General features: G+C 40.6%; 1 protein-coding gene across 1 annotated transcript in view; it reads left to right on the forward strand.

The window, feature by feature from the left end:
- LOC137258116 (uncharacterized) overlaps positions 1–24118 on the forward strand; it is a 115615-nt gene that overhangs the window by 47327 nt on the left and 44170 nt on the right. Inside the window, exon 3 of the mRNA XM_067795677.1 lies at positions 9449–9571. The gene's annotated coding sequence lies outside the window, so the exon portion shown is untranslated. The remainder of the gene's footprint in view (positions 1–9448; positions 9572–24118) is intronic.

Below are 24118 nucleotides of genomic sequence, written 5' to 3' on the forward strand. Positions count from 1 at the left end.
GGTTGTCATGTGATAAAAAGACTAACCATTAAAATAGTTGACTTGTTTGGGTATGAGTAAAGACTATTTTTCATTTCTTTGAGACGCGAAATTGTTTTCACTGAGAAACAGCCTCGTAAACATTTTACTAATGTATGAGACATCCCTTCCACGGACGTCTCATCTATCTACGTCATGATCACAGATAGTGTATGGATTTCTTGCTTTTTACAATGATTGATTTACATTTATTCAAAGTGTTTACACGGCGCGAAGCGTTCCATAAAAGAAGGGGACAGGTAACAGCTCCTTAGCGTAGTGTGTCCACTCAGAACTGGACTGATGATCGGACCATGTACGAGATATCGATCGAATAATCCTATTAAGTTTCAAGTATCATTAGCCTACGGAACACGCATTGGAGATTACTGGTGGTGCAGTATTGATGTAGACTGCAGCCTACTGTGTGTGTCCTAGGTGGGTACTATGACGCTCGCCATGGCGACAGACAATGCGAGGAATGAATAGATGTATTTGTCTTCAATTGGCTCCGATACTTCTCACTTGTAGAGGCCGAGTTAGACCTGATCATCACTGAGTGAGTGGGTAAGGCAGATTTTAGCAATATTTCACCAATATCATGAGGACACCGGAAATGAGTTTCATTTTTGGGATTCGAACCCGGATCTTCTGTGTGACGAGCGAACACTTTAACCACTAGGCTATCCCACCACCTGTGATCTTCATCACACAGATATTTGCGTAGATCGATGATCACGATGTCAATCACTGGTGTCTGGTTCAGGTTTGATTATTTACAAACCTCCGTCGTATAGGCAGAATATTGCTAAGGTCAATCAACAACAAACAAAAATACCTATTCACAAAGCAAGTGGTCCCCAAATCAGCAACCGACTCTATCAACTAACTAGCCAACAATTCCACCAACCTAATCAAACTTTAGGTCAGGAATGTTCCCAGATCAGGCCTATTGTGAACATTGGGTCGTCAGAAAACATCCTTGAGTTACCTAATTCTCCATCACCGGCACTCCCTTGAGCTTTTCCCTCACGCTTACCCAGTACCCCGTGATGTAAATGAAATATTGCTCAAAGTGCGTAAACTTCCAAATCCTCTCCAGAATCCATGAAAGTAGAAACATTTTCTAACACAGAGTTGGTTAAAAAAATTAAGATTTCCCAGCTGAGCGTCTTTTCAAAATCGGTTAAGATCTTTTTGACAGCACATCCCGAGGCGAAACCTGCACTGACAATAGTGTTCATTGTCAGAGTCGGTTTAACATTCTTTTGCTTGCTCGAATTTTCAAATGTGGATGGACGCTCAGCCGTGGGACCACGTGTCAGCATGGACTCCCAGCGGCGACATGGGCAAAAAATACAGGTCAATATTTAGTCTCTAAACTGACGGTATATTTTTCAGTGTTTTTTTTTAAATATTTTTTCTTTTCTTTCTTTCCTTTTTTTGTCTAATAGTATGTCATCGAATGGTGCACCAAGAATATATCTTATGTTCATGCATAATAGGAGCGGTGAGGTAGCTGAGTGGTTAAAGCGCTGGCTCGGGTTCGACTCGAATGCCCGGGTTCGACTCCCCACATGGGTACAATTGGTGAAACCCATTTCTGGCGTCGTTGCTGAAATGACACACATCACGGTATCTCACAGCTGCATAGATCGATGCTCATACTGTTGATCAGTGGATTCTCTGATCCAGACTAGATTATGTACAGGCAGCGGCCATGTAGTTTCAATACTGCCACGAGTAAATGCGGCATACAACTGACTCAGCTGAGGCGGACACAACTAAACTATGTACAGTGGAAGCTGTCTAATCCGGCGCCCATTGGGGCTGAAGAAATCATCCGTTTTAGACGATGTGCTGGACTGTAAAGCTGATGATAAATGTACAAGCCATGGAAGGGACTTAGATTTTATGCCGGTGTTGACAACTTGCTGGATTAGACAGATGCCGGTTTTGACAGCTTTCACTGTAAAGAGTTCTCTCATATAGACATACGTCTTAACATGATCTCCATTTCCACAAGATGAAAGTCCCGATGTGGCAAGTCAATATCTTTTTTGTTTGTTCGAGAGGCAGTGGAGTAGCCCAGTAGTTAAAGCGTGTGCTCGTCACGTCGAAGACCCGGGTTCGATTCCCCTCGTGGGTACAATGTGCGAAGTCCTTTCTGGTGTCCCAGATAATGCTGGTATGGTGCTAAGAGCGGCGAAACACCATACTTACTCATTTACCCATGCTTATTGAAGCTGTAGAAAAACAGACTTGCTACAGTATGTAGACATCCGCACGATTTCGGATATTTTTGTTGCAGGTACATGTTAACATATGTTTTGTAGTGGACGTGGAAATTCATAAACTAGTATTTTGTTCAAGTATCACTTTAACAAATTAACATTGCAAAGTATTAGTTGTATCTCCTTAAGGTAGTCATCGATCGCTCATTTCAAGCTTACTTTAATCCCCAAACAAGGCTTATAATCTTGTCTCATATTTAACGCCATTAGGTATCTTCCTCATTAGTCTTTAGGTACTGTGTTTCTGAAAAAAATGCTCCTGGTTATATATTCAAAAGCGGAATTAAATTATTTCAGAATTCGGTCATGTGATATTTTAAGTCTTCAGGCCCTAAGGTAAAGCTCACTGGCGTCCCTAATTACTCAAAGTGGATATATAACGTCTGTATGTGTGTGGTATTGGGATTGCCAACGCTCGGTGAATATGATTTGAGGCCGTTCCGTATTCCATTGATATCAGGGAACGCAAGACGTGGGTCACACATTGTATAATTGGTGGAAAAAAACAGACTTTTAGCGTGATGAGCGAATGTTTGAACCACTAGAAATGGGCCACATATTGTATAAATGTTGGATTGGAACCCAGACCTTCAGCGTGACGAGCGAATGTTTGAACCACTAGGCCACCCTAGAGTCCCACGTATGTTTGCTAACGATAATGTAACGTCTAACGGGATAGGAGTGGTCAGGCTCGCTGACTTTGTTGACATGTCATCACATCCCAGTTAAAACAATGCTCATGATTTTGATCACTGGATTGTCTGGTTCAGACTCGATCATTCACACACCGCCGCCATATAGCTAAACGCACTCACTTTTTCATTGGAATAGGTAAAGCATACTTCATTGACAGGATGTGGATAGAATAAGCACGGCGATGATACTTATACCTTCCGATTTGAAGAACCATGACGATACCGCGTCTCCAGCAAACTCTTGTCTTATGAAGCGTCCATGCAGACCCGACCACATTACCGTTGCTCAGAATGTCAATCACTAGCTTGTATGTTGGAGCCTAGAGTAATTAAAGGCAACAGTCGGATGGATGTAATGCTACTGGTGTTGTTTTACTGTGCAAACAAACACAGGAACCTTGACCTCGACCTTCAGGCCTTCGAGATAATGAGACTTAGTGTGTGAGTTTAGTTTTACGTCGCACTCAGAAATATTCCAGCAATATGGCGGGGGTCTGTGAATAATGACAAAGAGGGGCTAAACTGAAAGATGCCAAACGAGAGAATTTTTTCACTTTTTCCATATGTATCGTTGTACTGAGTTTTAGAAATGAAGTGGATTCTCACGTTTTTTGCATCTCATTACCAGCTCACAGCTGCCACGGTTTTATTTCAAAACAGGTTTTTAGCGGAAGCACAGTAAACAAATAGTCTCAAGACTCCTCAGGTGCACTGTGTGACCCGTCACTTATGTGACGGGCTATAACAGACGAGATCGAACATGAAGCAGTTTCAGATTGGCATCGCTATTTAATGAATTCTATTCAATATTCATTGCCTGTCCATTTTTCATATTTTACAAATGTCATTTGCGAAAATATACTACTTAATGTTGTTGTCACAGTCTAGATACTCATGATGTTGATCACTGGATTGTCTGGTCCACACTCCATTATTTATACACCCCCGCCATATAGCTGTATTATTGCAAAAAAGCTACACTAATTCATTTAATTATTCTTGTTAAAACCGGTTGCCGTCTCTTGTTTGCTATATATGATTTATATACCGTCAACTGGAATATTCAAATCGCAACTCTCAAATCGCATGTAAAGGTAACAGCCATATTGATTGAACCCACGACTTTTACAATCAACCAAAACCGTCAGCTGTTCTCAAAACAGTCTATCAGAGCTGCACCGATTGTCTAACAACGGCTCCAAGGCTCCTTGGCTCCGTGGCTCTCGCAACAATGCGAAGAGCCTCCTTCAAACACGCCCGACCAGATGTGTTATAATGTTAAAGTTTATGTAGAGATATCGTTTACACAATGTCAACATTGCCACAGATCCAGTCGAAGGAAGTCCTTTATCACTGGCAATCTGATCTCCACGGCACCACTCTCAGAACCTCTGTCAGAATTCCGGCAAAGGATTCCATTTGTGCTATCTCCGGGGCCTACGTTTACTTAGGTCTTTTCTCTGCTTGACTGATGAACGGCAGTCGGCCTCAGCGTCGACTGCAACGTGTTGACATGCGGTTTGATGGGAGATCGTGGTTTTATGGTCTTCGCAGCACGGCCATCATTACAGACACGAGTTTTGATTTATACCGACATTAACCTTTACGACGACTGGATTCCCCATGTTCTGTGAGTGATAAACGTGTTGTACTATTTTACCATTGATTCATGAACAACTCCTGGGACATATTTGTGCAAGGTAAGATAAATTCCACAGTGTGTTAATATGACTCTGGTGGCTATCATTGACACCCTTTGTGATAATTCAAGGATAAGATGGAAATGGACAAAGCCCCGATTTGGTAAGGAACTACATGAAACTGTCAGATCAGTGATTATATTTCGGTTTATTAACCACAGTGTCAGGATTAAGTGCCCGAAATGTTAAAAACCTTTTGTGTACCAGTGAAATTAGCGCCTCTCGAGCATCAGGGTAGACTAACAACTAATCTCTGAAATGAACATATTTTACTGAAAAGGGCATAGTGAAAAAAAGAATTATATAATGAAATGGAGCCCCGAGACTTTCTTCATTTTCAGAAGCTAAGGAAATAAAGACATGCCACGTTTTCTAGACTTCCGTGTGCTTGGATATATTTGCTTCAGGGTCTGTACGCCAAACTAACAAAAGAATATCGTGCACGTCAACAGGATAGCATTGCTGACAGAGATGCAAAGGGTTTAGAAATAATTGGGAAATAAACAAACAGTCATTACTCAGCTGATTATTTCACCAGGCTCTTGTTAAAATGCTTGCCAGTTGTTAGGGTTAGAATCAGGATCAGGGTATCTTGCCAGACTCTTGTTAAAATGCTTGCTAGTTGTTAGGGTTAGAATCAGGGTCAGGGTATCTTGCCAGACTGCTGGGGGATTATTGCACCTATACACAAACAATGCATCTCTCTCTCTTTCTCTCTCTCTCTCTCTCTCTCTCTGTCTTTCTCTGTCTCCATCTCTCTCCATCTCACTCTCTCTCTCTGGTTAGTAATACACAGAATCACGAATGAGTTACGTGTTAATCTTTGTATGTTGTTTTATTCTTAATATTTTTCGAGTTATTCATGATATAATTCAAATTTCAGTTATTGAAATCCGCTCAAGAAACCACATACGTGAGATAGAACTGCAATATTTATATCAATGGTTGTTTGTAGATGAACAAGGAAACCACTATGTCCAAGACAGGTGTAACAGGTTGATTACCTGTATTGCACTCTGCAGTATTGCTGTGAATCGTGCGGCTTAAAACAATTCTCGCTCGCTCTATCACTCATTCTCTCAGCCGTGGTTGAATAAACGAACCAAACACATGCCACGACAATTGTGTGTGAAGCCAGTTTTCTGCAGCAATAGAAGATACGGTATGTATTGAGCCCACGTGTCTTCCATTTCTATCGTGACACAATGACCTCTGACATACGCACGAGTCACGTGACGTCATTATATGACGGCCGTCATCGAGACGGAATATATCGGTGTCGTTTCCAAGTCTATTTTCTGTCTTCTAACTCGGCGGTAATCTTTATCACTGATGGTGATTACTATCAAAATAGATATCAAATACACAAATCTACGTCTAGCCATACATTAATGCAAGTTGAATATAGCAACAATGTATTGACATTAAATCGCACAGAACAAAAGGAATGCAATCAGTCATGCTATGAGTACTTGGAAGCGGTGGAACATAGTCCACGACGAATATATATTTAGCTCTACCTTTATTAAATATTCAAATGATTACATAATCAATCACTCATTTATCATATGTGTTTTGCGTTTAATCTTGAAATATGGGCTTGGATTAATTGCAATATTGAATGAATTTACTGTTTGCTACTTTATCTCTTAGATGTTTTTTTGCATACCAGCCGACGTAACGATCATTGAATGAGTTTCCCCCAAACATTAGCTTGTTCATCATAAAAGCAATTGACTGGCAATGTTTCAAAGGATTGGTGGTTAAGCTAAGGTTTTGGATGCAGTTATGCACTTTTAGTGGTGAAACCATAGTGGTTTTGTTTGTATGTTTGCTTGGTTTTGTGTAATTTGTTGTTTTTGTTTTGTTTTTGTTTTGTTTTGTTTTGTTTTTTGGGGTTTCTTTTGGGGGCGGGTAGTGGGTTGGGGAGGAGGGGGGGGGGGGGTGCTATGCTTTTGGGGTTTTTTTATTTAGGGGTCTGGGTAAGAATTTGATCTTCGGTAACCCATGCTTGTCATAAGTAACGACCAACGGAATCAGCTCGTCTGACCCGCTAATTTGGTTCAACATGTCATTATTTCCAAACTACGTAGATTCATGCTCATGATGTTGATCACTGAATGGTCTGTTTCAGTCCAGACGCCATTATTTATAGACCACCGTCAATTATGCGATATTGCTGAGTGTGATGTTAAACAACTAACAAACAAAACAGATCTTTTGGTAACACAACAGAATTCCAGTGACTCAGTCACCTGACAACCGTTTCATCGTGACGAGACTATCGCACTGTGGTCGTGTGTGACCACGTGTGTGATCACTTTTGTGGTGTGGCCCACTAACCAGCGCACTGACCAGCGCATTGACCACGCCACTGAGTTTAATTGCAATGACATGTTAGAAAGTATGAAGTCCCTTAGCTGCAATGCACAGTCACGTCAATTGCCATGCACGATAACATACACAGAAGTTGGTGCTAAAACATTTAATTTGACTCACCATTATGATCATTGTGAAGATACGTGCTAGATAGTCGTAATGGTTCATGAGAGGTCGTGCAAAGTAGGTCAGAGGTGAAGGTGTTCGCTTGTGTTGAGTTTAACTGGTTACATGTTCTACAATGCATTTCAGCTACTAACATTGCTTCGTATTGTTGATCATTTATTGCTTTCAGCTCGTTATGGAATTCCTTCGAATGGCGGCATTCACTCCGGGCAAGGGGTTACGTTCTTCTGTTGTCAAATATTGGGTTCTATTCCCCACGTAGGTAGTATTCATCAAGCCCATTTCTTGTGCCGATCATCGTAACCCATTTGTGTAGATCGATGCTCATGCTGTTGATCACTGAACTGACTGGATTGTTTACATACCATGGCCATATAGCTGGAATGTTATGATCTGCGGCGTAAAACAAAAGTAACTCATTCAGCAGAGGCGGCCTTTTTTTTGCAGGTTGGAAAAACACAAATACAAGAGGAAAACAATTCTCTCATATTGAGAAGATGAGATTCAGGATGTAGCAAGTCGCCGTTTTGCAGACTTATTCGATGGGCGACTGGGTACCCTAGCGGTTAAAGCGTTGAGTCGTCACGTCATAACCTGGGTACCATTCCCAGCCGCCATATGTATTGCTAGACTATTGCTAAAACCATGCACTCTCACTTCTTTGGGTTTCTGTGTATTTTTCAAAAAAACAATGTCGAGAGACACCGACAGACACTGGTCTTTATGAGAAAGAAAATCACATATTTACCTTATAGAATTAATCAAGCCTCGTCTATGTGCTGTTATGAAAACCATTTACGTTAATGTGACCTTTGTGTTTTTGGTAGTTTCAAATATATGATAAGACCCGAGATTTGATTTTATTTCTAAAAGGGATTTGGAGGATTATTGTTGAACATATACTCATTAAACATTGACATTTATCATACTTTTGCCGTGAGGTGATGAATTTTAGAATTTTGACCTATTTGTGGCAATAAGTTGATGGCTCTGATTCAGTTTAGATTATCAGTGATGTCTGGCTTTTCAGCTTTTCATTGAGGCAAAGTCACCTAAGTCGCATTTCGAATCCCAGTTCATCCAGGGCTAGCCTAGTGGTTAAAGCACTGCTCCGCACGTCACAGACTCGGGTTCGATTCCCAGAGGGGCGTTATGTGTGAAATATGGCTAAAAGCGGCGTAAAACTAAACCCACTCACTCACATTAAGATGACACGTCATGATGTTACTGGAATATAGGTCAAACCGACGTTGAAACAATTATTTACCCGTATGACCTGGTTACGTTGACCCACCGAGAAGCAATGCATCTCTGATTCATTTCTCTAAACTATGACGCTGTGATTAAAGTCCAGTAGTTAAAGCGTTCGCTCGTCACGCTGACGTCCCGGGTTCGATTCCCCACTTGGGTGCAGTGTGTGAAGCCCATTTTCTGGTGTCCCCCGCCGTGATATTGCTGGAATATTGCTAAACGCGGCGTAAAACTAGACTCACTCAGTCACTCTATAAGTGAGTGAGTGAATTAAGTTTTACGCCGCTCGCAGCAATATTCCAGCTATATGGAGGCGGTTTGTACATAATCGAGTCCGTACCAGACAATTCAGTGATCGACAGTAAGAGCATCAATCTCCGTAATTGGGAACCGATGACATGTGTCAACCAAGTTAACGAGCCTGACCACCCGATCCCGTTAGTCGCTTCTTACGACAAGCGGAGTCTTCTTTTATGGAAAGCATGGTGGGGTAGCCTGGCGTTTGCTCTCGACTCGGGTTCGATTTCCCACATGAGTAGAGTATGTAAAGCCCATTTCTAGTGTTCGCGGCCCTGATATTGCGGGAATATTGCTAGAAGAGGCGTAAAGCCATGCTCACTCACTTCTTCAGATTTGTACTGAAAGGATACCTCTTCTTTGGATATATTTCACTCTCACTCACACACGCACTCAGATACTGTTATTTACAGATCACCCTTGTCATATTGCTTAAATACTATAAAGTGGCTTCAAATCACAATCAACTCACTGACTCACTCCTCGCTCACACAGATACATAGGAATCTCAGCATTGCGAGTGCCTAGTTCAACACGTTAGCAGTTTCATCAAGGCGAACGAAACAAGAGAGAAACATGAAATAAATCACACACGTCACCACTCCCGTTAATCACGGACCTTATCTACACGCTGTCTATTACATCGCACGGGCGCGGTGACACTGATGTTCATTTCTTTTCTTGACAGCGAAGTGAAATAAACACGAAACTGACTGAACGAGGTTCTCAAGCCAACATCCTGTCATCTGGGGCAAACTGCGACTGGCATAACGTTGCACCTGGCCAAAAAACGTGATCACCTTATGCCCAGGTATGTCCGTCATTTTGTAGATTACAGGTACAGCATGTAGGTGAGCTAGTGCTACCTGGTCGGCATTTTTGTGTTTGCGTGCTCGTTAAACGAGAGACACGTGGGATTACAGGTATTCGGTAACACGGCAGTCACAGGTAGGCGTTGTTGCTCAAATGCACTCTCAATATTAACGTGTGATCATATATATTTATTTATAGCTGTATATTAATAATGCTTCTATTATTGATTGATCACCCCGTGAAGATCAAGGTTCAAATTTGTCTCTAGCAACTCATACTTGTCAGATTAGACTAACGGGATCAGGTGGTCTGGCTTGGTGACTTGGTGATGTACATAGTCGTATGTCACTTTGGATAGATCAAACCAGTTTCATCTGAGGCAAACCCGTGTTAGACTCCGGGTTATATTGATCTTCAGTAACCCATGCTTGTTGTAAGATGCTACTAACAGGATCGTGTTGTCATTTTCCCTGACTGAGCTGACACATGTCATCGTATCCCAACTTCACATGCTGAGTGCGGCGTAAAACTAAACTCACCAACTGCACATATCGATGCTCATGGTGATCACTGGATAGTCTGGTCCAGATTCGACGATTTACATACCGCCGCAATACACCTTGAATATAACTTTGTGTGGCGTTAAACAACAATCAGTCAATCAATGGATAGACCAATGCTAGTGATGTCATCACAGGCATGTCTGGTCGAGATGCGATTATATATCTACTTCCTTCATGTACTTTTAATATTCAGAATACCGTATTGTACAACAAAAATACTGATGTGTAAATGTTCAGCTGATAGTAAAGCCCAGTAATTCAGGCACCAGTTTCAAAACATTACTGGTTTTAGTCAAAGAAAGTGAAAGCTCGACATTATAATATTTGATATTACTGTTTATCCTGTGACGTGGTCTACTGGTAAACACATATAAGATGATCCACGACCTGACAAATGACCCCAATTTGCATACTTCGGAACGCCCCACAGAACGATCCACTTGAAACAAGAGGGAGACAGGTTGTCTGATAAATATCGAGAAGTTCACCCCCCCCCCCCCCCCCCATGCGTTTCACGCATGAATTGTTGTTATAGCACACTCGATTTGGGAACAGGTACAATCCCAACGAATTGAATCAACACAATATACTGAACAAATATGTTTAGGACCACCGATTATTTTCCTGTTTTTTTTAACAAAATTGTTGAATATCTAGAATGCTTGTCAATGCCCCAATCATCTATTTGTCTTCGTCTTAACTAAAGGTTAGCGTGGAATATCAGTATCTTATGCCTGAAATTGCAGTCTTTTCATTCGAAGGAATATGCGGTGTTGATTTCATGTCACGGTTAGCATGTATTGCACGTGCATAATCGTCAAGCTACCTGTAGAAGCCAAGTGTGCTCGCCCAATTCGTTGTACCGCCTTTCTTGTAACAAATGCGTTTAGTGCGCAGGATCATCTAATATGTGTCTAGCAGTAGTTGCAAAGCGTCAGTTTGTCATGCCAAATACCTGGTTCGATCCCCAACATACACTTTCACGCTCCACTCGTGTGTATATTGTAGTCATCATAGATTTTTAACAGTTAAAATAATACAATTTACCACAAATAGTTTTTATAAAGTCGTTCAGAAGTGTTCACATGAACGGTAGTGCAAAGTAGGTTCTTGGTAAAGGTGTTCACGCGTGATGAGTCTAATTTATTAGATGCCCTACCACGCATTTCAGCTAATATTGCCACGTATTGGCGATCATTTATCATTTTCATCCAGGTCACAAAGGTTGAAAACCCGACACTCTAAAACATTGTAATTTATCAATAGTAAGGGATATCGGGATGATGTTCCAAACCGTTAGGAATCGAAACCGAGTCTTCCGTGAGAATGATGAACACCTGCACAAGAGGGATACCCAGCTGTCCTGGTATTTACATGTTAGAGTAAGCAATGATTACTCATTGTTCCCGCCGATTGCACGATCATTAGATAAAAGCCTATTGTTGTGGACAGGTTGAAGAAAGTCGCGTAATACATGTGAGAAGGTTGATAAAACAAATCTCTAAAGTCTACTTACATGGTTCAGTCACGTGTCGAGAATTATCCGAGTAATCACCGAGAGGCTCATTTCCGTCATATTGCATATACTAATGTAATGTCACGTTTCGTACTGTAATCACAGTTACATCCTAGTGTGCAGTAGTTACATCAGAAACATGACCTACGGTAAGGTCATGTCTATACGATGGGCTATAGATCCTCTGTTTTCGGCCACATACAGTAGTGCCTTCGAGTACCTCGGGATAGCGTCTACACTCCAATGTGATAAATACCTTTACTATAACTACTATTAGTGCGTTTACTGCTGTTCTTTCAGATTTTAATTCTGTGTCGGTTTGTACTGTTTGTTGTGATATGGGCCGAAGTTTTTGTCATTTTTGTCATTACTTTTGTTACATATCCATTTACATGGGTCAATATTTGTTTTTCTTTCTTCTTTCGTTCTTTCTTTTGTCATAAAAGGCGACTATGCTTTTCGTAAGAGGCGACTAACGGGATCGAGTGGTCAGGCTCGCTGACTTGGTTAACACGTCAACGGTTCTCAGATCGATCACTGGATTGTCCGATCCAGACTCTTATTTACAGATAGCCCGCATATAGCTGGAATATTGCTGAGTGCGGCGTAAAACTCAACTCAATCACTCTCTTTCTTTCTGGTAGCACTAGTGATACTACTACTGCTACTACTGGCACTGCTGCTACTACAACTACTGCAATCGCCACTACTACTACAACGTTGCTAAAACTGTTACTGCCACTACCACCACCTACTACTGCCTCTGCTGCAACTACTACCACGGCTGCTATTGCAGAAACTACTGTCTATACCTCTCGTACTGCTTATAGTACTGCAGTTGTTATGTCTACTACAACCTCTACAATTACAACTACTTCTACTACTGCTGCCGCTTCAGTCCTTTTATACAATATCAGCTTGTTATCAACATCCCCTCGTAACTTCATCGGATATGACGCCGCACTCGGCAATATTCCAGCTATATGGCGGCGGTCTGTAAATAATCGAGTCCGGACCAGACAACCCAGTAATCAACAACATGAGCATCGATCTGCGCAAATTGGAACCGATTACATGTGTCAACCAAGTCAACGAGCCTGACCACCCGATCCCGTTAGTCGCCTCTTACCATAAGCATAGTCGCCTTTTATGGCAAGCATGGGTTGCTGAAGGGCTACCTACCCCGGGACCTTCACGGTTCCGTATATAACAGCATCTCGTGCTGTCCTTTCCTATTAATTATAACATGGCGGCTCGTGTTTATGCTGGCCTGTCAGCTTATTATGTCCCAATAGGATGTGTATTTACTCTGATAAAGCCTTTCAGGTCAACCGTATGTTTACAGAACATTCCTCGTCTACAACCTCAACGCTCGTTTTCCGTATTTTTTCACCTGGTAAAAAGCTCTACCTATATATTGCATGACGAGGTTGCTGGGAAGATGAGATTCTCATCCGGCCTCCTGTGTCATGTTACACAGCTACATGATTAAATTAGTTTTTCTTCGGCATGCTACTGTGCAGAAATGAATTTTCAAAATTGCCATGAAGTGCAATACCTTTGTCGAGACTGTGCAAACATATCGTTATGAAATTCCTGAGAATTCAGACTTCACTCCGGACAATGGACTACGTTCTTCTTACAGATGGGTCATATTCGGGTTCAATTCCCCTTGCAGGTAGTGTCCATGAAGACCATTTCCTTTACCCCGAATCATGATCATACCTCTGAGAATGACGTGAAATCCTGCTCACTGGCTCTTCTTTTATTAATTCTTTTTCTCCCTGCCATTCCTTCATTGCATCAAAATAATGTTTCACGTAATTAAAAGACACTGTCTCTGAGATTTTGCAAATTTTAGAATTGTAAACTTTAGGTTTAAACTGAAGCTACCTGTCACAAAGTAAGATGTACATTGACCATTCAACGGGTCGTCACGTGGGGCAACGACGTCGAACCGGCATAACGGCCGAACTCTTTAAACTCCGGGTCAATCTACTGTCTTGTTTGGAACTTATTTCAGATATCACGGCACTACACATGTACATAGTTAAAATCCACGGTCAAAGGGATGGTTCAACCAACCGAAGGATGACAAACACCCGTATCCACTCTGCTCCTGCAACGCACTTGAAATTCTAGCAGCCAGTAATATGCTGGTCTCATTATACATTAACCACATTCATTTGGTGAAATAGGTATACAAGTGGCATCGCAGTAATGCCTGTCAAATTACATGTTACTAGCGATTTTTTTCGTTTTGGAAAAATTTATTGAGCTTGTTTTCCCCGGGGAGAGAAATCAACGTCACCGTACGTTCCATTTCCACGGTAGGCGAACACAGCTGTCACATGTGCTTTGAAATGAATTTGATTCACTTTAATTTAATCTGGATAATTTTGTTAAATTTATTAATGCTTCTCCATGCCGTTCTGTATGAGACGTGAAAAGGTTTAGTTTCGCGCCACACAATCTTCCAGCTATATGGCGGCGGTCTGTAAATAAACGAAATAAGTCTGCGAGCCTGACCACCATGATTCGGATCCAGGTAGTCGCCTCTTGTGACAAGCATGGGTCACAAGAGATCAATTCAAACCTGGGTCTTCACTTGCTCAATATGAGAAGATGATGCGGCTTCATGTGATGTTTTATCGGAATTCCAACTTTTTCACAACTTTTTCACAACTTTTTTGTTAAGCTCTTACCTCATTTGAGAACGTCATCGAACAGCAGCAGTAGACTGTATGACCGTAATCAACACGCGCTCGAAACATGCCAATCTGGCATCGTCTTTCTACTCGTGTCACAGTGTTATGGCTACCTCTTAAGGACTATGTGTAGAAAAAAAAGTGACGCTAAAAATGTTCGATAATGTAGCTCGCATTGAGGGATTAATCAATACATGAATTGATCGCTCGATTGCCATTGTAAACCTTACACTACACTGTACAAGTTTCTTTAGTGCATGATCACTAATGTTTATCCATTCAGTAGACACAGTTTGTATTGAGACAACAGCTGTCAAAACTAATGTATTTCCTAATCAATCAATCTGTCATTGTAATTGAATTACGTAATACCTGCCAAATGCCTGTGGCTTTGAAATATCAGATGCATCTGTAACGAAGGAAATGTAATTATTTTGTTACAAAAATATTTGTGTTTTAATAACGGGATGGTAGTTATTAAATGGCATTCTGATGGAATTGTGCGCCAATTGTAGCATGTCGCGGTAAATGAATTGTCTGGACTGAGTTGTTTCTTACAAGAGAAGTTGAGCATCATAACATGAACTATTGTTTTAGAACAATCTATTTTAGCGGATAATCGAGACTGATTATCAAGAGCGTTGGACTTACGGATGTCAGGAAAGGCGATAATTGACGTATTATTGATTCATACCAAATAACATAGAGTATGACATATGTCTATTAATGTACAGAGGTCGAAAGGTAGTAATCACATGTATGACTTTCCGCGGTGTGTGTTATTAAGGTGCGGTGTGGTAGCCTTGTGGTTAAAGCGTTCGTTCGTCACATAGGAGGCCAGAGTTTTATCGTCTGGATACAATGTGTTAAACCCATTTCGGGTGTTTCGCCCATTGCTAAAAACAGCGTAAACTAAACTTGATTACTCATTGTACATGTCTGATATAAAAAGGTTCGGGTCTTTTCATCTGATGTTTATGTCTGTATGTCTGTACAGACCTGTCTGTAGGTCGACATTTATAAACTGATTAACTATGGAATCCCAGAAAGGACATTGTTGCTCTTACGAACTCAAGCAAAAGGTGTCAAAATTAACAAAAGTGCAACCACGGGACGTTTTGGCATTGTCCTTATGTACTTGGATAATATTTTTCTTTATTTATCCATAGGGCGACATTGGAACATAGCAACAACCTACAAGGTCAAAATATGTCTTGCAACTTTTCAGATTGTGTATAACAACCCTTAAAATGTGAAACATTGAGACACTGCGACATATTGAATTTTGCCACTTTTTGTTAGTTTTTGTAAGAGCGACAGTATCACTTCTGGGATTCAATACCTAACAGAGTGAATGCCCGGTTGTCTGTTCCTCAATGTGGCACTCTCCACGTGTGGGAGTCTTGTTTTACAAGCGGAGATGTATTTGCTGTCTCATTCAGGGTTTGTTTTGCAATACATCATCCTATTATCCCATCGATTACACATGCAGCCATTAGCGATAGGCCAAACAACGTTGGATTAATGATCGACAGTGGTGTATGTGATATTGATTAATGTACATTTCATTTATGTGCGCGTTTGCCGAGAGATTGACCCTATTACAGTACAGCACGGTAGCTGGCGTTAATGACACATAACGGTATTGTGCAGCGCACTGATGTCGATTTCATTTCCAAAATAAACGATAAATTGTCAGTGTATATTTCCAGTGAATGAATGATAAAAAAGATGTGTTTTATCTGTGCTGTTTATAGGCCCATGGGGAAATACTTGGTATAGATTTCATACAAGGTAGTGTACATGTACATGTCCCTAATGTGAAGTATTTAAAGATTACACGTCCACGGTTGAAGAGAGGTGAGGTGAAATGGGTTTGGATTCACGATAAGTAGAGTTTTAGATTTTACTGATCTCATAAACAAATGCCATCTCTCTCTCTCTCTCTCTCTCTCTCTCTCTCTCTCACACACACACACACACACCTTTCTCTCTCGTTTCGCTGTTCTCTCTCCCCCCTCTTCTTCCCCTCTCTCTCTTCTCTCTCTCCCTCTTTCTCGCTCCTCTCTAGTAATACGCTCTCACCCACTCTTCCCCACAGAATCACACACACACGCACACGCACACACGCACGCACGCACGCACGCGCGCACACACACACAATCAATGCACAATGTATCTAATCCATTTACATTACAAGTTGTTTTATCCTTGTATTTTTTTCGATACAAAAGCACAGTAATCTTTATCATCCCTAACTACTCAAGATTTGTTGACATCCGTCCAAGAAAACACATACAACCTCGTACACGATATAGAACTACAATATTTACACCCGTAGCTGTTTATATATGCACAGAGAAACCAGTATGTCCGTAACAGGTTTGAGGAAGTACTAGTGTGCCTAACATCAGGATGCAAGGCGTTGTTCCACTCTCAGTGCAACGCAAGGTGAAACACTACCGGCTTAGGTAATATTAATGTATGCAAACAGTGATTCTTTAACAAATGGGTTTATGAACAGAATGTGATTTAAACAGATTTTACACCAATGCCTTGTAGTAATATTTACGGGCTGCCTCGAGTTGGTAAGTAATTGCGATCATGCCGCAATATCGAGATGGTTTGCCCCACACACGTGGAATGGAGTCTTCGCTGCTTGATGAGCTAACGCTTTTACTTCCAGCCTTCCAAACAAGTCCAAAACAGAATTTTTTATATGAATAGATACGAAACCCGCAGATCGCAGGCCACACATTGTATGTGATGAGTCTGGCTAATAAAGGTCACGAACCCTACACTTAGTCCATGAAGAGAACAGTTAGCGAACTTCCCTCGTCTAAACTAGACTCTGATTTACTACACTTGTATGAAATTAATTGCCTCTGTACAATGTCTAGCTCCTCTTGAACTGTAGGAGACATTTCATTCAGACTAGACACAATCTCAGTGTAAGAAGAGCATGGTCTTGTCGATGTCACATTTAGGTGTCTTCTCCGACGTCCGCGCATTGATTGACGGAATTAATAGCTTGTCGATTTCCGAATAAGTCTGAGACGTGCAATGGCACATCGAACGTGATTGAATTAAATCGGCGATCGGTGTACATCAAGGAACTGGTTAGTTTAGAACTAATTTGAAAAAGTAAAAACAAGGAAAGCTACATGACGCGGGTAATGTCGATATTCTTGTATTCGTGCGTTGATATGATTATCATATAACGTACCCATGACTGCTAAACAGCTGATAAATATCTACGCCTTGTTCACTGCATGCACATTTCCAGGGCTTTACCCAGTGAATGTGTTTAAATATCAGTGCTCAGATCCGGAATGCCATGAAATTGCCTTAATAGACAACCCGCTGGTACAAATGACAGCTCGTACTTTTCATAATGCTTTACATTTTCTTCAACCAAGATGTTTCCAAGTTCCATAAGCAATGGCATTTGGACAGAGTTAACAGTCGTTACCGAAAGAGCCTCAAAGCCCCAGACAGAGCTGCCTCCAAGAAAATATCCCCATTTGTGAAACAGAACAGGAAAATTTAACAGTGACCCCTAAGGGTGTGTGAAAGTGTCCATATAATTGTGCCTGGTCATTGTTTCACAGCACAACAGAGCTTTCTACTCCTATCAGACGCCCTCCAGTGGCAATCTGACCTTCAGACTTGGCTTCTGGAGATCTGGTCTAATGTTGGCCGTGTGTGTATATGTAATAGGATTCAAATGCCATCAACCCGAAAAGAAAATGAGGAACTATTTCCTTAAATCCTAGTCTCGAATTAAGATCATCGTTTTGTGTTGTGTTGTTAGGGGTTCAAGTAAAATATTCCAGAAAAAATAATGATATCAATATAGTCACGATATTATTGATCGAAACTATGGCATAATTTATCAAAATAAACTATAAACTTGGGCTTGACACAAACGTTACAAACATTTATGACTCGAAAACAGCCGAGAACAGACTGAAACAGTCGTCGCAACACAGCAAAGTTACGGTTTATCCGCGACTGGTACCCTTATCAGATACATCCTCATCGATTAACCATTTCTTGTGTCTGGTTTAGTTGATAATAAGTTGGCAAGGGATGAAGAGATGCAAATATCTGGGGCTGATAACAGATGTCATATGTCATACTATGACTTTGTCATGTACAATACATTAATTTGGGAGTGACTACTGTCAACCATGTTGAAATATATATTGTAAGTATAGGTTTGGAGAGACTTAAAAACAGCTTTGCCTCTACTTCGCATATAACGCATGTTGTTTCAGAAGCGGATGCTGAGAACAATGACGTTCATCACAGCAACGTGTTTATTACACCTGAAATAGATCATATTTATGTAGTCATTATCGCTATTAGGGTTAACCGATAACGTCAGTAACAGTCTATGACGTCACATTGGTGTTACATAATAGATCGTTTGACAATAAGTGCCAATTATTGCATACACCCTCCTCTGCCAGAATACATATTAACACTGAACGATATTTATTTAATATACACACATGTGAGTGATATTGTCTGAATCGTAGAATGAATCCTACCTTTAGCCTAGAGATATATCACTATTATCAGTTTTTTTCATTATTGAAAAATACATGAATAAATTCAAGGTATTATCGTGAATCTACTCAACAAGTAAATGTACCTGAGAATATAGAAATATAATGATCCCTGAAACACATTCTGAGGTATGCTTGAACAAGTAATCGGCATAACAAACCATTCTGATATACCCAAGTCGTATTACATGAACGGCACCATTTATTTGATGAAGCACGCTAGACTTTCACCAACGTCCCCAGCTAGAAATATTACACACCGCATTGGATTGACTTTTAGTTCAACCAAATAGCTGCAAAAACGACCTTATTGTACCAACTGAATTAAGTATAGCGTCTTTATGAAGTTCTAGGGTTGAAAGGTCTAAACCGCAGCGGGGAATATGAATGTAATTCTGTAAAATGTTGTTGAAGTATACATTGTAATGCTAAATATGAGCCTGATGTCATTTTTCTAGCTTACAACTTGAATGGTTTTTTGGGGGCATTTGAAAGACCAATTTTACTGACATTTTAAAAAAGTTCTTGCTGTTGTATAATGGCTGCCTGAGGTGTGTTGGTTTACATGCTAACACAATAACTTTTGACGTTCTCATCGAATCTCAGGTGAGTAAATGTCCAGGATACGAACAACAGTAGTGGCCAATATTTCACGGCTTTACAGATCCGACATCGAGTACAGTCTTAACTAGTGGTTCTTCGACAGAGGGTATGGTGTTAGTTAAAGGTCAGCTTGTATTGCAAGCTCCGTTTTTAATAGAGGAAATACGGTTTCAAGGAGTCATTTCCAGTTTTCACTGAGACTGTACCGCTGGCAGCTAATTTCGATGTAACTAAGAAAGCTATTTCATATATTTCTTACAGTTAAAGGAAATGTTTGACAGAGTTTTCTGAGGCTCTTTATCCACAGTACAATTTCACCAGGCACTTGGGGTTTAATAATCAATAGGAGGAGTTTAAGAGATCTGTCAGATTTGCCCTCGCCAAGAGGTTGCACAAATGACCTCTTGCACTTAAATGTTTTGGGGGGCGGAGGGTAGCCTAGTGATTAAAACGTTCGCTCGTCAAACCGAAAACTCGGGTTCGATTCTCCCCATGTGTACAATGTGTGATGCCTGTCTCCCTTCGTGATATTGCTGGAATATCGCTAAAAGCGGCGTAAAACAAAACTTACTCACTCACACTAATGGATTTCGCAATGTGACATGGAATCCATGTTGTTTAACGCCGCACACCCGATCCCGTAAGTCATTTCTTACGACTAATATATGTTGCTGAAGCCTGGTTCTAAAATTCATATCTTCATTATTCCAACTCGAGTCCTCGTGGGTAATATCCCATAAATATCCGAGGGTGTTGTCCCTACCCGTTTGATTGATAACTATTCGTCATGTCAAGATCAGACAGATCGATTTAAAGAGATCTCCGATGCTACGTAATACGATACCACGGCAAAAGCTATTCATTTTCTCAGCTGCTTCCATTTCGACCCTCAGACAATATCTCACCAAACGTTTCTGACAATGGTGATAGGTTAATAGGAACGCTCTTTTATCTCTGTCCCACTGGCGGTATCGCGAAAGGTTATACAATGTCTCATAATCGCCAAACGACCCCATAAATCAATACGCATCGTGCAGTCGTTATTGCCTATCTTAATTATCGATCTGACACTGATTCCCAAATCGAATTATTGAAATCTACAACGTAGGCCTAACGTCACCGAACGCCTCCAGGCCTGTCTATCACAGAAGGTCTCATTTCACATGGCAGAAATTGTCAATGGTTATTATGAAATAGACGTGCAGTATTGTGTTATTATCAATTGTTATTAAAACGGTTTACTTGTATAAGTGAGATGACCTATCTGCCAGACAATGAAGTTGGGATTGATAAGGCCAACACTTATCAACTGGACAGTCCAAAACTGAACATAGATATATGCTGAACAGCAAAAGAAACGCAATTCTGGCTCTTAGTCAAGTTTTTAATAGACGGCATAAACATGAATGTTTACTTTTATTTTTTTTCGAAACTTGCGTTTCTTTTCTTGCACTGTATATTAGACAGATTAAAAATCAATTAGTCTTTTTCATAACTTTATTTCTTATCATTGGTACATGTTTTGCAATAACTTGATAAGTATTGCAATAAGCTCAATACGTATATTAACTAATCAAAATGGGCATTACAATTTAGTAGCTGGCTTTTATGGACGTACTGTTCAGGAAAATACAATTCAGTAGCTGAAAGTTATGGCTTTTACAGATGTATTGTTCAGGTAAATAGGTAATGAGATATTGACCAGTATTTCATGAAGTTGGTGTAAACACAAGTTATATAGATATATCACAGATATATCTCTCTATATTATATATATTGGTTATATCTTTATTATATCTATCTATAATCTAATTATATATTGGTTACATTTTGGAAATGTAGTAGTCGTTTCGAGTTTGCATTTAAGCATGTTGAATTTAGTTTTATGTATTATTAGACTTACAGCATCTTTTCGCCTTTCATAATAGCCAAGTGAGATATGTTGTCTGGTAAAATCTAGCTTTAGTCCTGTTTTCTCTTTGATCTATTCTTCTAATTCTCTTTAGATATGGCTAACCTTTGCGCATTCGCAAAAGAGGTGTTATTGATGTCAGTTTTTCTATCGGTCAGATTTCTTATTGTCCGTATATTTCATTTAATGTTGCAAGTCGTTCGTGGGTTTTATGCTATAAGTGATGCTACCATTATAGTTTGCTGTTTTGATATGTGCGGAAGGGCATATAACGCATGTATAAGGTTTTCCATTCTTGTTCTGTCGACCCGTGAAGGTTCCGGGGTAGAATAGGCCTTCAGCAACCCATGCTTGCCATAACATTCGACTATGCTTGTCGTAAGAGGCGACTAACGGGATCGGGTGGTCAGGCTCGCTGACTTGGTTGACACGTCAGCGGTTCTCAGATCGATGCTCATGTTGTTGATCACTGGATTTTCTGGTCCGGACTCGATTATTTACACACCGTTGCCATATAGCTTGAATATGGCTGAGTGCGGCGTAAAACTAAACTCACTCACTCTTGTCCTGTCAATTAGTCTTGACTCTGATCGTCTCATGGCTCCTATACACCACGCCTTATTTACTTCTGGCTTCCCATCAGCTTGTGTACATCAACCCCATTAATTGTATAAACAACTCATCGTCTTCTCATCCTTGTAACAACAATTCATGTATATATTCCTCCACAATGCATTACCCTGTACCATTTGCTTGACAACGACATTAGTATCTATGTCGAAACGTCGCACTCACTGAATAAAAGAAGTTGTATATCCAAAAATCATAGTCCTCATTCTTCATCTACTCAACTTCTAGAATGCCTATCAAAGATGCTCAAGGTGAATTTTGAAATATCAACCATGCGAAATGTGAATTGAATTCGATACATCCGACTTAAAATATCATAAATATAGTAAGAGTTCGATACAACCGGTATTCGACACATACGAATACAAACAACGGGGGTTACGTGTGTATGTTTTCTAGACTATGCATTGTCCTTTAACGATTTGTCCTTCTGTATGATCTCGTTTTATATCCCAGGGATCAATGCAACAAAACTCTTTCAGCCATGGCAAAATAAACACACCAAAATACTAGTTCTATAAAATGCCTCCGGAGACCTGGGAATCTTGTAATTTGTAGAAAATCGTTTAATCTCCGCTGTGAAAATATGTCTGATCAATCATCATGATAGCAGCTGTGTCTTGTTTTCTAACCAGACCCAGCCTCTCGATGCCCTGCCACTGCGCTGGCGCTCTATTGTAACCTATGATTATCATCAGGCCTTATAATTATCTAGCCATCTAGCCAATCGATGTGTGCCAAGAACATAGATAATAGACATGGATGCATGAATCGGTATGTTAAAACACGTGGAAATCATGGCTCCTTATTGTCAGATTTTGGACTGGAGACATGTGCAGCTGTTTTCAATTATGGCCACGTGGAGTGAATGAGTTGTTATAACTCAGTTCAAACAACAGTCCCGTTATTTCACGGCATATCGTCAGAATGCGGAATGAGTGAGTGAGTTTATTTTAACTTCGTTTAACACGATAATCTTGTAATGTCGCGGCATAACGTCAAGATATGGGAAGAGTGAGTGAGGGGTTTTGGATTTTTAAATTTTTTTTTATCATTTTTGTTATTCTTTTTTTTCACAAACTCCGTTTAAACCGATGTTCCAGGTATAACAATTGTGTGAGGTCTTATTGCTTCTTCTCCGATCCCACCTCAAGCTGACACATTGTCACATTACCGGAACGTGGATGACTACGGCATGTAACTACATCCACTCTCTAAGACGATATGCCCAGTGCTGGTTAGTTTCGCCTCAAGTGCAACGTTTGTGACCTATATACCATTGGTTTTCATCCAACACCAAACTAATGCAATGTGATATCGAGTGGTTAAAGCGTTCGTTCGTCAAGCCGAAATCCGGGTTCGATACATAAGTGCTATAGGTGAAGCCCACTTGTGATGTACCCCGCAATGATGTTGCCGGGATACTGCTAAATGCGGCCTGAAAACTAAACTTACTCACTCAGGGACTTTCGAGACTGAATAGATAAAGAGTCCCTCTCAAGTTTAGAATGATTCGGACAAGACACGATTGCCGTACCTGTAAGTAACCATTGCTCTGGGTGGCATATATCAGCGTTCGAAATACCTACCAGTCTGACCGCCCGGATGCTGTTTTTTTTTTCAACACGGACGGCCAGATTCGCAAATTCACATGCCCGACGGTCAGGTTAAAATTTAGACATGTATATATGAAGATATTTTATGGGCAAGTACGGTTTGCTCAGAGCTGGCAAGTTGTACATCTAACCAGCCCTGTGGTCGGCTGAAATGTCTAAGAGTATAATTATCTAATGATACATATTTTTGGAGGGGAGGGGGATGTAGGGGATAGTGAGGCGGGGCGGACACCTACATGTCTGGGACTAGATTGATATTGAGTCACGAAATTGGAAATGTTTTGCAGAATAAAGCGTTGTTATATTGTCATCGTACAACATAATGCAAGGATATGGTGAATGTTGATACCGCACTTGGATGAGTCAAATCGTGACTTGAGTAAAATTTGCACCTGTCGCCTTTTCATTATCCCGGAACTATCT

Source organism: Haliotis asinina, chromosome 12, assembly GCF_037392515.1.
Source record: "Haliotis asinina isolate JCU_RB_2024 chromosome 12, JCU_Hal_asi_v2, whole genome shotgun sequence".
Lineage (NCBI taxonomy): Eukaryota > Metazoa > Mollusca > Gastropoda > Lepetellida > Haliotidae > Haliotis > Haliotis asinina.